General features: G+C 43.8%; 1 protein-coding gene across 1 annotated transcript in view; it reads right to left on the bottom strand.

Moving 5' to 3' along the window:
• The window catches only part of SLC45A1 (solute carrier family 45 member 1), a 78,156-nt gene extending 63,425 nt beyond the window's left edge, over window positions 1–14,731 (bottom strand). The window contains exons 1-2 of the mRNA XM_073316558.2: window positions 14,443–14,731; window positions 6,341–6,412 (exon numbers count right to left, since the gene is read on the bottom strand). The gene's annotated coding sequence lies outside the window, so the exon portion shown is untranslated. The remainder of the gene's footprint in view (window positions 1–6,340; window positions 6,413–14,442) is intronic.
• Between the last annotated feature and the right edge of the window lie 1,405 nt (window positions 14,732–16,136).

Here is a 16,136-nt window from a genome sequence, read left to right as displayed (position 1 = left end):
TAAGTACAGGAGAATTACACCCAGCACAGTTGCACAACTGTATCCAATTTAACCCCCTGCTGAGAAGGGTAAAAAAAATCTAGTAGTCTCTTAATCAGAGGGAAGTAATGTGTGGTTCCATCTGGTTTCCTCAAGGGGCTAAGAGGCTCTTAGATTCCAAAACCTCTTGGCCATTACATACAGAAGCTGAATGACCTTCAGGAAATGTTTGCTCTAACCTTTACTTATTTTGGGATAATGGAGGTGTCTTATGTTCTAAATACTTGATTCAGATGTTTCTGAATTATGAGGGGCTGGCTGCTCACATATATTATTGAGGAATCTTGTGATCACTCATAGTAGCTAGTATTTCTTTCCCAAAACTAACAGATACATTTTTAAAGTGATTGTACAATAATTACATTTGCTAATTTCATAGCAGTTGTAAACAAATACAGTATGTGATTTTTTTTTTTTTTTTTTTTGCTGAGACTATCCAGTAATTCTGCTGGGAACACTGATAACTTGCACTGCTATAAGGACCAAAATGCCTGTCATATCAGAATCAATGGCAGTGACTTCAAAGGGACCAGAATATGACAGTAAAAGAAATCATTTACTGCTGTAAACTTCCCACTTCCCACACCATGCAATGCAAAAGGATCATGTTTTTACTGAATCACAGAAAATGTACAATCCTTAGGGGAGAGGTCTCATCTGGATCCCAAAGTTTTGGAGCAGTCTGTCTGGGTTCTTTGTGCTCATCCCTGTTGTATCTCAGTGCCTCCCATTTATGAATTAACTTCTCACACCACCCCTGTGAAATGGTGCTGTTGCCCCATTTTACAGATCAGGAACTGAGATACAGAGGTTGGTGACTTGTTTGAAATCACACAGGAAAACTATGAAAAAGCAGGGAACTGAATTTCAGATCAAGCACTGGAAAAAAAATGCCTTACAGTGACAGACTTAAGAGCTCAATCTGTGTAGTTTATCAAAGTGTGATTACAGTATATAAGTATCTTCATACGGAGGAAATGTTGGATACTAATGGGCCTTTTTAATTGAGCAGAGAGAGACATAACATGAACCAATGGCTAGACATTCAAGCCAGACTAATTCATATTAGATATAAAGCACACATCTTTAACTGAGCGTGATTACCTCTTTCCTTGGTAGTTTGTTCCAATAGTTAGTTTGTCTTCAGATTCAGGTTGGATGTCGTTCTGGAAGATGCTTTAGCCAAACAAATTACTTGAGCTCAATGCAGGGGGCTACTTGGTGAAATTCTATGGCCTGTGATATACAGAACGTCAGACTAGATGATCTAATGGTCCCTTCTGGCCTTAAAATCTGTGAATCTTCTATATCCCAGTCCAGTGCCTTAATCACAAGAGCTTCCTTTCTGGGGTTAAGTTTCATCTGGATCTCTGGGGAATTCTAGCCGTAAGGTCTAAGTCTGTCTGGATCTCTAATTTATAGCTTTAAGGTGGGGCCTTTCAGATGGAACCCTGGGGGGTTGGACATAAAGAACCTACATAATGTGATGACAGGGTTTTTAGACAGACAGGTGTTTCATTAGAAAGCAGCCATTATTACATAATAAAACGGCATCTGAACCACCATTTTTATACAATTCTGAAATATATATATATATATATATACTAATGATCCCTTTTCTAAGTTTCTTTAGGGCTAAATTTGACCTGGGATATGTGTTGCTTAATTATAATTCTCTAAACAGTGTTTAAAGCAAATATTTCTAAACTCTACAGGGTGGGAGTAGGTGCTGCTATCAATGACATTTTGCAACATTATTCAATTAAAGGACAAATTTATTTTTAGTAAATATAGCCTGTGGTACCTAGCATAGCTTCTAGCTGAGATATTCTATTATTTCTTTGTTCAGTGCTCTAGGCAGGGGATGGATGATACCACATAATTTAATCACTGTAAATCTATGCAAGTGTGAGCAACTTAATAAATTGCTGCAGCAATAACTGGTTGATAAGCAGCATATTAAGTGGTATTGGTGACACTTCCATTACTGAGCTGGTGTCCTAGCAAATGCTACTCGACATGATCTTTCAGACAGGCATAAAACCAAGGATCTGGCCACTTATTAAAAATTCCATGGCATTTTCAGCAAGATTAGGAGTCTTAGCGGGCCCTGGTGTGGTGGCCAAGTTCCCATTTGCGTAATTACATTCTGACTTCCTAAAGCCCCCCAACAATTTCTATCAGAAATAGCATTCTTTACACTCTGTCCTAAACTTGTTTGTTTGTTAGTTTATGTTAAATGGCTACCCAATTCTACCTCAGAGGAAGCAATTTTTCAGCAATGGGTGAAGTTTTTCATGAGTGTGAGGTTTAATATAAAAAATATAGTTTACAAAGCAGTTTGGGACCCTTTCAAATCATCATCTTAGCATATGCAGAACATACCTCAGGTTGCACGTGACCAAATTTGGCACACTCGTATCATTAGCTTCGCTGGCTTGGGCCAGATACTGATGGGGAGTGTAACATGAATGCTGATCTATGCCTCCCCTTTATCCCCCTCCAAATGAAAAGTATTGTTAATTTAGGTGTGACAGGACAGGTCACAAGTAGGGGACTGATGTTGGCATCTCAAGAAGCCCAAGTAACATACATATGGGCGTTTCAGAGCCCAGTCAAAAAAGCAAGCAATCTTCCCACACACTGTTGCCAACTCTTGAGATTCTGTTGAGTCTCTCAATATTTGTCACCTTTCTTGAAGCCCCAGCTCCAGGAATTGTGTGACTGCATAACTGTCAGGTTTCATTTTAAAAAGTTTCTAACCTTCCTGGTTGTGGAGAAAAATTTGAGAATGTCACCCCGGTGCACAGTTCCATAATCAGCTGGTAAATAAAAAGAACCCACAATGTGTTATTTTTAAATAAGTCATGATTTTTTAAGCCATTCCCTGGAATTTTGAGGGTCTGACTCATGATTTTTTTGGACACACTTTGGTTTGACAAATATCGACACTGAGATGTCCTGCAAGACTCCCTCAGCCTGATTTCTAAACCAAGTAAGCTAAAATAGGCTGAGTTGGTGCAGATAATGAGACCAATTTCTTAGTGCCTTCATCTCCTTCCTGCCTGTCTCACCATAAAGAATACTATAATACTTCATCTAAGTTGGTCCCCCTCAGAAATCTTGCCTGAGCATCATGCACATTTGATACACATGCATAGCCACCTGACTTCTATAGTCATGACATTGTTAAGTAAGAAATGTGCCCTCTCCAGCTCTTTGGGCATTTTAACTACATCAAAGGTGCAAAGCAGTGATGGGTTCCGATGAGCAGTGTGATTAAAGCTAATGTATATTTTACAGGTTAAGGAAATAGTGTCTGTACATCTGGGTATATTGCTTAAATTATCCCAAAGTACAAAGTTTGGTTTAAAAAATCATACAATAAATATAGTACATAATCAGCAATAATCCAAATTTAGATTGATTGATTAAATTTAACGATATAGTTTAGATATTGCCATCCAAATATTTGAGTACACCCCTCATGAAAAATTATACAGAGACACCATACATTTTTAACCCAGAAAGCCCCTCCTTTGTTCCCTCACTGACTTGGCCTCTTAAAAATAATCACAGCTGCATAGGTGCTGGAACTAGGGGAGCTGGGGGTGCTGTCACAGCCCCTGGCTTAAAGTGGTTTCCATTATATACAGAGTTTATGGTTTTGTTCAATGGCTTTCACCACCCCCACTATAAAAATTGTTCCAGCACTGCTGCACAGCTGTTGATGCAGCCCTGTGCATGGCAGACAAAGGGGCCAAGAATGCTGGTTTACATTTATTGTTTCCACGGTTACTGACTGGGGAAGCTTGCCTTGACCCATCAGCACGACTTAAAGGCTCTCCAGAAGCACTGTTATCTTGCATTTCCTCCATCTAAAGTACTGAGGGGGCCTCAAGGTTTGATGGGTCATCTAGGTAGTACTTGTCATTCTCCACTGACATGGGGGTTGATCTTCCTCCTTCCTTCCCTCTCCAAATGTGTGTGGATCCACTAGCACCTTATAGCTCCCCATTTCCCTACACTTTATGGTGAGCAACTTTATATAGGTGAAATGCTACTGACTGAAAAAACTGTGACACTATAGTCCCTTCTAAATGCCAACAGCCTCAGAAGTCGACCCCTAACAGAAAACTCTATTAGAAACATGGGGGATTGTATTTAAAAACTGGCTTTCGAAATCCAGACAATAGGGTAAGAAACTCCTATTATCCTTTCTCAGTGGTCAGTTGACTGAACTCCTGACCCCAGATGCCAGCTGGAGTCTACCTGAGAGTGGTTGATTACATCTTTGTGCCAAACTATGTGCACCCATGGAGCTATACACGCATGTTACATAATAACAAGTAATAAACAAAAAGGAGCTGGCTAGCCAAATCCATCTAGCTGTGCTGATGAGATTTTTTTTTTTTTTTTTTTACTTCCATCACCTGATAACTTAATTGCTCAATTAGCTACACCTCAGTGCCCTGGCTATGGTGTAGGAATGTTCCCTTGCAGGTCATTGTGAATCAGAAAACACAGGAGGTGGGTAAACAATGCAAAAGTAAATGATGACATGTCCTTCCAACAGTACAGAACCACAAGCATTTTATACCATTCAGATTTGTTTTCTAATTCTGCATTGATTTGATCCTTTGGGTTGGCATTACAGGGATGGAACAGGCATCATCCAAACACAGACCATGAAACTGCTGGTCAGATCCTAATATCAAAGAGGGGTTGTGTCAGAAGGTATATTCCCATTCTTTCCTTAGCAGACTAGACTCAGGATCAGATAATATATTACCTTTGTATTTTGGAAGCCCTGTAATATATCTGATTCTTTAGGGATCAGTAGGATTGTCTCTTTGTTGCTAGGGATTCTGGTGCTATCACTGAGTCACTGGATGTTATCTTGTGCTCATGGTTCTGCCAAGAGGTGTGTCATGTCTAGTAAATAACCTGAAACAGGATGAATTAATCATCTAGAAGGCTTCCCCCTCCCCCCCAGAATATGAATTATTGCAGATTTGGGGGTACAGTTTTCATGTGTAGAGGTATTACTAGAGATTGCAGCCCTAAGGATTTTATTAGGAATGTGTCTGGATCATGTCTGGTCACAGTTTGCCATACTTTTCTCAGTCTGTATTATTTATTTATATTATTACTTTGTTATAATATTGATATGGCACTGCTGTGTACAGCTAGAAAAACAGAAACTTCTACTGAGTATTCAGAAAAAGTGAAGACGTGGATTTTACGTGAACAATTCCATGTGTTAAAGGGTCTAGCTTCATACAAAAGTATGACACAGAACAGGAGCGATGGAAGCTCCCTAAATGTGGGGGGGCACAAGCGCCTGAACTGTGGGCCCACCCCTGAGGCCCCGTCCTCACTCCGCCCCTTCTCCCTGGGCCCCTGCCTTCCCTCTTCCCCCAAGGACTCACTCCCGTATCAACTCTTCCCCCTAGACCCTCCCCCCCACTTGCTCCTCTCTGCCCCCTGCCTGCCTGTTGTTCACCCTTACCTCCGGTAAAAAGTGGGGGGGCCATGGCCCCTTAGCGCCCCCCCCCCATTCTGGCACCCTACACACAGAGGTCTATACCAGTGGTTTTTAAACTTTTTTTTTCTGGTGACCCAGTTGAAGAAAATTGTTGATGCCTGTGACCCAATGGAGCTGGGTATGAGGGGGTTGGAGTATGGGAGGGGGCTCAGGGCTGGGGCAGAGGATTGGGGAGCAGGGTTGGGGTGTGGGCTTACCTTGGGCGGTTCCCGGTCAGCGGGGGTGCAGAGGCAGACTTCCTGCCTGTCCTGACACCACGGACAGAGCTGCGCCCCAGAAGTGGCCAGCAGCAGGTCCGGCTTCTAGGCAGAGGGACGTAAGCAGCTCTGCGCAGCTCACAGGCACCTCCCCACCAGCTCCCACTGTCCGGTTCCTGACCAATGGGAGTGCAGAACTGGTGCTCAGGCTGGGGCAGCACATGGAGCCCCATGCCCCCCACTCCCCCCCAAGCCTAGGAACCGGACCTGCTGCTGGCTGCTTCCGGGGCTCAGCGTGGTGTCTGAACAGGTAGGGACTAGGCTGCCTTAGCCAGGCAGCACCGCCGACGGGACTTTTAACGGCCCGGTCAGCGGTGCTGACCATAGCTGCCGTGACCCAGTCTCTTCCATTCTACAACCCAGTTATGGGTCATGACCCACGGTTTGAAAACCACTGGTCTATACCATGCTCATCACCATAGTATCTGAGCACCTACCACTGCCCATCCTACAACTTCCCATTGATCTTCCCTCAGTATTGAAATTTTTGACTCACCTACACCGTAGCTTTCCCCTTCCAACAAGCAGACGCTGATCCTGCCCCCATCCTGAAGGTAACTTAGGAAATCTAAGTGAAGAATGTTATTTTTAGTTTTTTGCATATGGACCACCCTGGTCTCAGGCTGCAATATCACAGTCCATATATAATTATAGGAATGGGAAGTAATTACACAGATTTAGAGTTTAGAAAAACCCTGCATTCATCCACCCATCATGATAGTCTGGCCTTGGTATTCATTTGTGAACAATATGATCAAATAAGTCTTCATACTCTATGGTCAGGCACTATTCTCTTTGAAGTATGTATTTAATATCTGCCCTGCTGCAAAACAGCACCCTAATCTATGGGTTAATATATTGTTTGGGTCTAATTTAAACTGTTGTTTTATTGGGGCAGGGTCCAAGTCAATAGATACTAAATAATAAATGTTATTTTCCTAAAGGATCTGTTCACAAAACCAGCATGAGTAAAGATAAGGAAAAATACATTAATATATGAATATTTGGAGTCTGAAGTCCTTGGGAATCAATTCAGAGAAAAGAGCAGGCATCATTATCACATTCCCATGCCTGCAGTTTCCCTACCCTCTCCCTAATATGTGCACACATACACACAAATAGTCATTCTTCCATCTGGTACCCTAGTCAGACTGGCAGTAGCCAAACCCATAATGCTCCCACACCAAGTGTCTTGCAGTGACCATGTTGAGGAGGAGAATTGAGGTTCTCCTGTACATTTTAATGACACAAAGTGTTCATCTGTAATCAAGCCACTCACCACCCACAAACACCTTTTTTTTTTTTTTTTAATAAAGAAAATGGATTTATGTCCTGTTCCCCCCACCGCCCCGTTGGGCTTTATGTCCAGTTGACTGAGTTGAGGAAAACTGTGTGTTCCAGAACATGTAAAATAAATTCAAGAGACCATGATTCATGAGAGAGATTAAAACTGTCTGTTCTGGCCAAACACTAACAAGGCAGGCTGTTTACTGCACAGCTGTGCTCTGCTTGGCCTTGAGTGAATTAAATGTTGTGTGTGCAACACGCTGCCTAATGAGCCAGGGATACTCTGCTTACATATCAAATACAGTAACTGGGGAACAGACTGTGACAATCGCCCATAATTATCTGCTGGGTTCTTGGTCAGAAAGGAGCAGAGCTGTATTAAAGCAACTCCATCCACTTGTTAGGGCCTCATTAGCTTTCCCTAAAACAGTAGGTTTGACACAGGTCAGTGGTTTCCAAGATCATCAATATCCAACAAGGATTTGAAAATAGGCCAGTGCTTGCTTTCAGAACCCCTGGTTTCCTGCTCCTCCCACATGGTGGTACTGAGAATCTCAATCATTCATGGCTTCAATGTCTCCCCATTGGCTGTAACCAGTTGGGAAGGACATGGGTCTAATAGGTGCTGGCTGTAGTGTAACTGACCAAAACTCAAGCACTGAAAGTTGTATGTGTCCCCATGAGTAGGGCCCTACCAATTTCATGGACCGTGAAATAAACCCTGCCCAATGAAATCTGAGCTCCCCAAAATCAGCCAGACTGGGGAGGGACAGGACTTGTCCTTCCCGTGCATGGCTGTTATGGGGAGAGAGATCAGACCCACCTCCACAGGCAGCGCAGAAGTGAGGGTAGTACAGATCTTGTGGGTCAGGGAGCACCCAGGCTTGGGGCTGCCACCTCTCGCAGCTCCTGCCCGGGCTCAGGGAGCCCAAGCTCTAGGGCTACTGCTCCCTCTCCCTCATGGGCCATGGCTCCTGCCTGGGCTGCTGCTCCCCTCTTTCTCCCTGATCCCCTAGCTCCGGCCTGGGCTCAGGGACCTGGGCTGGGGGCTGCCACCACCTGCAGCTCCTTCCCAGCTTGGGGCTGCCCCCCTTCTCCACCCCATGGCTCCTGCCCAGGCTCTGGATGCCCGAACTCCAGGGCTGCTGCTCCCTCTCCCTGCCCCCCCTCCACCCCCTCAGTGGCTCCTGCCATGGTTGAGGGCATCTGGACTCCAGACAGGACTCGGGGCTTCCATCCCCTGTGGCTCCTGTTCAGGCTCAGGGACCTGGGATGGGGGCTGCCACCCCCTGCAGCTCTTGTCCAGGACCTGGGGACCAGGCTCAGGGCTGCCGCACCCCTCCCCACCCCCCCACTCTATGGCTCAAGACAGGGATTCAGGTGCCTGGGCTCAGGGCTGCTGTCCCTGACAGCTCCTGCCTGAGCTCTGGCGCTCCTGCCAGGGCTGGGGCACTAATTTTTCAAAATGTCCAGGGCCCCTTGCATGGGCTCATAAATTAATCCACCACTGGCCCTGACTAGCAGCTAGGAGCCCCCTAGCTGGGGCGCTCCCAGTAGCACTGGGGAGATGGGACCTACCTCCACCTCCAGGAGCCTCCTCCAGCTGCAGGAAACTCCGCAGCTGCTGCCTTCAGAACTGGGCTCTGAAGGCAGCACAGAAGTGAGTATGGCAATCCTGCAAACCCCCTACAACAGCTTTGGGACACCCCCCCCCCGCAATGATCCCCTTTTGGATCAGGACCCTCATGGTTACAACACTGTGAAATTTCAGATGTTCACATCTGAAATAGTGAAATTGACCAATTTTAAGACCCTGTGGTCATGAAATTGACCAAAGTGAACTGTGAATTTAGTAGGGCCCTACCCATGAGATATTGGTTGGGTCCCATGGAAGCAGAAAGTTCAGTTTGGGTCTCAGAGATTTATTTTTTTTAATCCACAAAGTAAATGGAAAATTCCTCACACCAAGACACTCAGTTTAGATCAACCCAGTTTTTCTTTGTCCGTTGCACAGCCATGGTATATAGGCTTAAAAATTATATAGGCTGTAATCAGTCACCCACCATGAGACCCACTGCTGGCACTCTAGCTGTCTTCCTGCTTTGCTGCAGGTTAAATGTTACCAACAGTGCTTGGACAAAAGGTCATTATAGTTTAGGGTGATCACATGTCCTGATAAAATCAGGACTGTCCTGATTTTTAGTTCTTTGTCCCGCGTCCTGACCGAGGCACAGTCAGGATGCCATTTGTCCTGATATTGCGGCTTTCGCTGCTCCGGCCGCTGCGCTTCCCCCTCCCCCCCGTTTTATCTGGTCATCCTATTATAGTTGCCCACTGAACTATTGAGAGTGGTCTGTTAGCATCACAATACCTTCCCTCACAGCTTTCTGAAACCTATTGCATTTATGACAGGTTTCAAAGTAGCAGCTGTGTTAGTCTGTATCCGCAAAAAGAAAAGGAGTACTTGTGGCACCTTAGAGACTAACAAATTTATTTGAGCATAAGCTTTCGTGAGCTACAGCTCACTTCATCAGATGCATTCAGTGGAAAATACAGTGGGGAGATTTATATACACAGAGAACATGAAACAATGGGTGTTACCATACACGTTGTAACGAGAGTGATCAGGTAAGGTGAGCTATTACCAGCAGTTGACAAGAACGTCTGAGGAACAGGTGTGTGTGTGTGTGGCGGGGGGGAATAAACATGGGGAAATAGTTTTACTTTGTGTTATGACCCATCCACTCTCAGTCTCTATTCAAGCCTAAGTTAATTGTATCCAGTTTGCAAATTAATTCCAATTCAGCAGTCTCTCCTTGGAGTCTGTTTTTGAAGATTTTTTGTTGAAGAATTGTCTGTAATCGAGTGACCTGAGAGATTGAAGTGTTCTCCGACCGGTTTTTGAATGTAATAATTCTTGATGTCTGATTTGTGTCCATTTATTCCTTTACGTAGAGACTGTCCAGTTTGGCCAGTGTACATGGCAGAGGGGCATTGCTGGCACATATCACATTGGTAGGTGTGCAGGTGAACGAGCCTCTGACAGTGTGCCTGATGTGATTAGGCCATATGATGGTGTCCCCTGAATAGATATGTGGGCACAGTTGGCAACGGACTTTGTTGCAAGGATAGGTTCCTGGGTTAGTGATTCTGTTGTGTGGTTGCTGGTGAGTATTTGCTTCAGGTTGGGTGGCTGTCTGTAAGCAAGGACTGGCCTGTCTCCCAAGATCTGTGAGAGTGATGGGTCGTCCTTCAGGATAGGTTGTAGATCCTTGATGATGCGTTGGAGAGGTTTTAGTTGGGGGCTATTGCATTTATGTTCACATACTCTGTCAATTACCAGTTATATGTCTGAATGTCTCACTGAAACAAGGAGTTTTCACTCATCACCTCCCAAAGTCAGGCTGCATATCCATGAAATTAACTATCCCTAATTTCCAATACACCATAAACTAACTGTCACGTATATATTTGTGAAACTTTATGGTGACTGTCAAAATGGAAGGGAATGCAGAAGCAGTCAATGGGTTAGAGCCTGTGTCATCCCCAATGTGTCAGGAATCCTGATCAATACAATTCTGCATGTGACATGGCACATTCATCCTGACAGAAACTGAGTAATGAAAAAAGAAAAGGAGTACTTGTGGCACCTTAGAGACTAACCAATTTATTAGAGCATAAGCTTTTGTGAGCTACAGCTCACTTCCTCAGATGCATATCGTGGAAATGAAATGCATATCGTGGAAATGAGTAATGAAAATTATTCATCTTTTTAATTAAACATAAGCTACATGTCCACCATGGGCTTGTCTCTGGACACTTTGACAGATGTACAATGGTGCTGCGCTCATGAACAGAACAATTTTAAACTAACTTGGAAGTTTTTCTGGTTGTTTTGTGTAGGTTCAGAAATTTGTGGTAGTTTGTAGCCTTCCTTCTAAAATAAAATATTTAGAATATTTACTAATTTATATTATTACAAACATCAGTGTGCATTGAACTTGCTAATTTTGCTACCTCTGGCCTTCTCCATGTGGTCAGACGTCATTGCTAATGGGCTCTGATCACAGGCTGAGTGAAGAAAATGTTGGTTTTCTTTTGTTTGTTTTGTTTTTTTTCCCCCTTAACAGTTTAAAGTATGAGAACTCCATCCCACTGTAATAATTCACCTCCCTACAGGATGAAGCCTCTCACGGAGCAAACAAGAACACCGGTTGAGTCTGACTCAACCAACTGGGCATTGCACAGGAAGTCTGATCATCTCTCAATTGTGCTACTATCTATGCATAAACTGGCCTTCTTACTAGTCTCTGTCACTCCGTTTCCTTATAAAGCTTCAAAACATTATTTCCTGTCCTTCTAATTATATGTTAATGTGACTAGTTACATGGTATAGGCACTTATTTTTAGCCAGATGCAAGCAGAGCCCAAATATTTCAGCATCTTCAGAAAAGCAGTAACCCTCTAAGAGGTATTTTATGCTTGGACACTTGCCGTTGTCTGTTACTTTATACAGAGAGACAAATTTCAGGTGTGAAGTAATAAATATATATACAGGTTATAAATAAATTTGGAGTTTCCAAAATGCAAGACAGACACGAGGAAGTGCTCAAGTAGCACAAGTGCTCACTTGAAGGGGAAAAAAAAATCTAAACGTATAAAAATACAATTGATAAGTGCACGTTGAAGGCCAGATCACCAGAAAGGAATGGAAACCTGATCTTCAGGAAAAGTCCATGCCACAGGCTTTACTGAATCCACTTCCTGTCTGTGTGACTATTTCCACTGATTCATGCTCTCGCTGCCTTGCTTGCTCTGAATGTCAGCAAAGAGGATGCGGGGGTGGGAAAGGCTGAAGTTAACATCCACTGCTACATGCTACTAATTCAAATACTCAGCTCCATTTCACTCCTTGATGTCACTGTATCTTAAAAGGGCAATGGCTCATTCCAGTAGAATTAGTCAGTATAATGTGAAACAAGACCCTGGTCTCCAACAGTTGAGCTGAATTTACAAAAGCTGACACTTCTCATTTGCACCCAAAGACCCTACCAGAATTTTCTAGATGGCATCTGAAGATTAATCTTTCAAGCTGTCCTTGTCATGGATAAGTATATGTGAATGAGGAAACACATAGATTCCAGAGTCTTTTGGAGGATGCGTGAGGATATAGTACTATAAATTTACTAAAAAAATGATTAAATTGGCTACATTCAACAGGAATAAATCACCAGTCGTGCAGCCCAATAGCTGTAGTTTGTATAATTTATAGGACAGGATCATTGTCCTCTGGAGGGTGCTCCTTTGCCAGCCAACCAGACAGATGGAGTTCAGTCTGAAGGAAAAAACAAAAGGAATTTTCTGTACAGACCAAGAGTCCCTATCATCAGCATAGTGAAAGATGTTTTTTGAGAGATTTAAAAGTGGAGAGGGTATCAATAAATATCCAGTGGCACTTTTAACAAAAATAGGAATGCTAATCCTATTGTCTTGGCCAAATTTTTATTGGGATGAATACATTCTGCCTTCCTGTATTACCCTGAAGTTTCAGCTTAATGCAGGATTCTTCTTTACACCTATTTTAAACTGTCATATGGTGTCATTGTGCAATACTGGAGAGCTGCCATGTTTTTTCCCAAAGGTAGCTGTATTTCAGTTGTAGAGTAAGCTAATCCTGTATGTAAAGTATAGTATTCTGGGATCCCCTGAGATGAAAGGTGCTGCCAGAATTATAGAATCTAGAGGGGAAAGGCCTATTATATTATAGCTACATATAGGTATTTTATTTTTACTATTGAGGTTAAAATGCTAGAGGGAGATGGTCCTTTACATTTCCCAAGTGTGGAACAGATTCCACATCTTAAAGTAGTAACACATGGTTTATCTGAGTGAGTAAGTGGTTGGAGTAAAGGCTGAGAGAATTCAACCTTTTCTTCACATGAGTAAAACCTGGAGAATTTAGCCCTGTATTAGTATATGATTATAAAACGTATGACTCAAATCTACAAAGTTTCAGGATTACAATAGATTTTTCTGGAAATAGTAAAACTATAAAATCAGTGCATGGCACTGGAGAGTGTCTACATTGTGTTAGATTTCAAGGTAATCAGCGATTTTGGGGGGGGGGGTTGGATGGATATAAATCTTCGCAAGACATTATATATCCAAAATTAAATATATAATCTGAACAAGGATTTAAAAAAAGATTTCTATACACTGATTCTAAATTCACTAAGATTTTTACTGCAAAATTAGGACCTCAAAATAATATGTAGGACAATGTAGTGACATGACAATTGAATCCAAACAACAAAATGGACATTTTCACAATGCTGCATGACGTTTCACCCCATCATTCCCACTGATGGGAGTTACTCCACTACAATCTTGTATAACACTCCTCAGTTTTGTCAAATTGCGTATTGCAGGAATTTTGCTGTGATACAGCGGTGCCAAACCTTAAATCAATCCACTTTGCCACACCAATGCAACACATCAGAAATTATTCCACAGCCCCTAGACCACAGTGGTGGAGAAAGACTAGTGAAATCTATGCTTGAAATCACCTTTTCCAGTTTGTAATGTACAAACTTTTGTACATTTATTATGTCTGTTTTATTGATTATATATTGAAAAACTGGTTAAATCTCTCAGCATGAATAGTTCTAGAGTGGAGCCATAAACAAAGTCAAAGTACTCTTAGAAAATAAGTTTTTAATCTTAAACTGTGGAATTGGTTAATAATCACACAATGACCACTGGATAATTTATTCAAGATTAGCATGCAACTGAATTTCTCTGTAAAAATTATCAGTAGCTCAAGAATAGGGGAGCTGGAGGGTTCACAGGAATTTGGGGGCATCTGTGTATAGTGGGTATATAGAAGCAGCAGACAATTCAGATCTGGTCCATCTCTTATCACAAGAGTTTTTTAATCTGTAAAGGTGGTGTTAGGTCAAGGAATAAAATATGGAAAGGCTACAGCCCCCCCCCCCAACAAAAATATAGGTCCACAGTCCTTTACTGCGAGCTCCAGTATATATCACCTGGTTGGTAGCCAAGATAATCCTCCTTATGTAACCTTCCTCCCCCTCTCTCTGCTGGAATGAGGCAAGTAGAATCAGGTGTATATAAACCAAACAAATTGTGTTTATTTTGGGGAAACTGAGGTACATAAATTGGAAGAGGAAAAATGCATAAAACAATAACAGAAACTTATTCCCTCTATAGGTACAGTAACTCAAACATCTGTGTCCTGAAGCCAAGACCCAAACTAGACCCCCATGGAGTACAAAAGGTAAGTAAACATACAATATCACCCTTCTGATGGTCGCTCAGGACCTCGATCCTTTGGCTTGTTCAGAGCCTCAGGAGAGGAACTCTGAGGAGATCCCTCGATGACTCGTCCTTCTCACTGGCTCCAGATGACACAGCGGCAGACTCACAGGATGGCAGCTGGGTGTTCACAGGCGAATGACAACGATGGATGTTAACTGCTGCAGATGGTAAGTAAGAGCTGGAGATGGCACTTGTCCGGAGTTTTGATCACCTGTGGAAGCAAACCTGCATACACCTGCCACTCAGATGGGCAGCCCCAAGCTGAGGTAACTGCTGCTCTTATATAGACTATAGTGAGAAACTCCATAGAATCCCCAGGAAAATCCAGTTAAAACTGGAACTTGTTTACTACTTGAGCCACTGCTGACTGTTGGAAAGGGCGGGAAAACACTCCAACTGCCCTCCTGATCACATGACCAAGTCCTCCATTTTAGATAACAAAATGGGTTCCATACAAACATAATAAATCATAATACTAATAGCCATACAAACACAGCTTTAGGAATTTGCCCCTAACAGAGGATAGTAAGGAACTTATATTTTCCCTGGCTTATAGTACAAGAGCATGGACATTCAATTAAAATTTATTTGAAAGGTGGTAAATTCAGTACTGATAGAATGAAATACTTTTTCACACTGTGGACTATTAGACTGTGGAGCTCATTGCTGCTAGATAACATTATTTAGCAGGATTGAAAAAGTGATTAGGCATTTTCCAGTGCTTAACAATCCCAACTGTAATGGTAGTTAAGCATTGGAACAAATTACCTAAGGAGGTTGTGGAATCTCCATCACCGGAGGCTTTTAAGAACAGGTTGCCAACTGTTTAATGGCACAAACCCAAACACCCTTGCCCCACCCCCCTTCCCATCCCTTCCCCGAGGCTCCGGCCCTACTCAATCTAGTTCCTCACCCTCACTCACTTTCACCACGTTGGGCAGGGGGTTGAGGTGCAGGAGTGGTGTGGGCTCTGGGCTTGGGGGTGGGGCCAAGGGGTTTGGAGTGTAGGAGGTGGCTCTGGGCTGAGCCTGGGGCAGAGGGCTGGGGTGCGTGAGGGGGTGTGGGCTTTGGGAGGGAGTTTGGATTCAGGAGGGGGTGTGGGCTCTGGGAGGGAGCTTAGGTGCAGGAGGAGGTGAGGGGTCAGGCTCTGGGAGTGAGTTTGGGTGTGGGCCCTGGGCTGGGGCAGGGAGTTGGAGTGCAGGAGGGAGTGAAGGGTCAGCACTTACCTCAGGTGGCTCCTGAAAGCGACTGGCACATCTCTCTGGCAGCAGCTCCTGGGTGTGGGGAGGGGCTAGGGAGTTCCATGTGCTGCCCCTGCCCACAGGCACCACCCCCACAGCTCCCATTGGCTGCAGTTCCCAGCCAATAGAAGCTACAGCATCGGCACTCGGGATGGGGGCAGCGCACAGAGACCCAGGGGCCACAGGGCCGTCCGCTTCCAGGAGCAGCATGGAGCAAGGGCAGGCAGGGAACCTGCATTGGCCCCGCTGCACTGCCGGACTGTTAGTGCCGAAAATCTCCCGGTTTGGCTGCAGTAGCCTCTGGGAGATAGGGATTGATTCCGGGAGACTCCCAGCGAAACCAGGAAGGTTGGCACCCTAAACAGGTTAGACAAACACCTGTCAGGGATGGTCTAGATAATACTTAGTCCTGTCATGAGTACAGGG

The sequence above is a fragment of the Lepidochelys kempii genome, chromosome 18 (assembly GCF_965140285.1).
Source record: "Lepidochelys kempii isolate rLepKem1 chromosome 18, rLepKem1.hap1, whole genome shotgun sequence".
Taxonomy (NCBI): domain Eukaryota; kingdom Metazoa; phylum Chordata; order Testudines; family Cheloniidae; genus Lepidochelys; species Lepidochelys kempii.
Note: the sequence above shows the minus strand (reverse complement) of the source record. Positions and strands in the feature narration are given on the sequence as shown.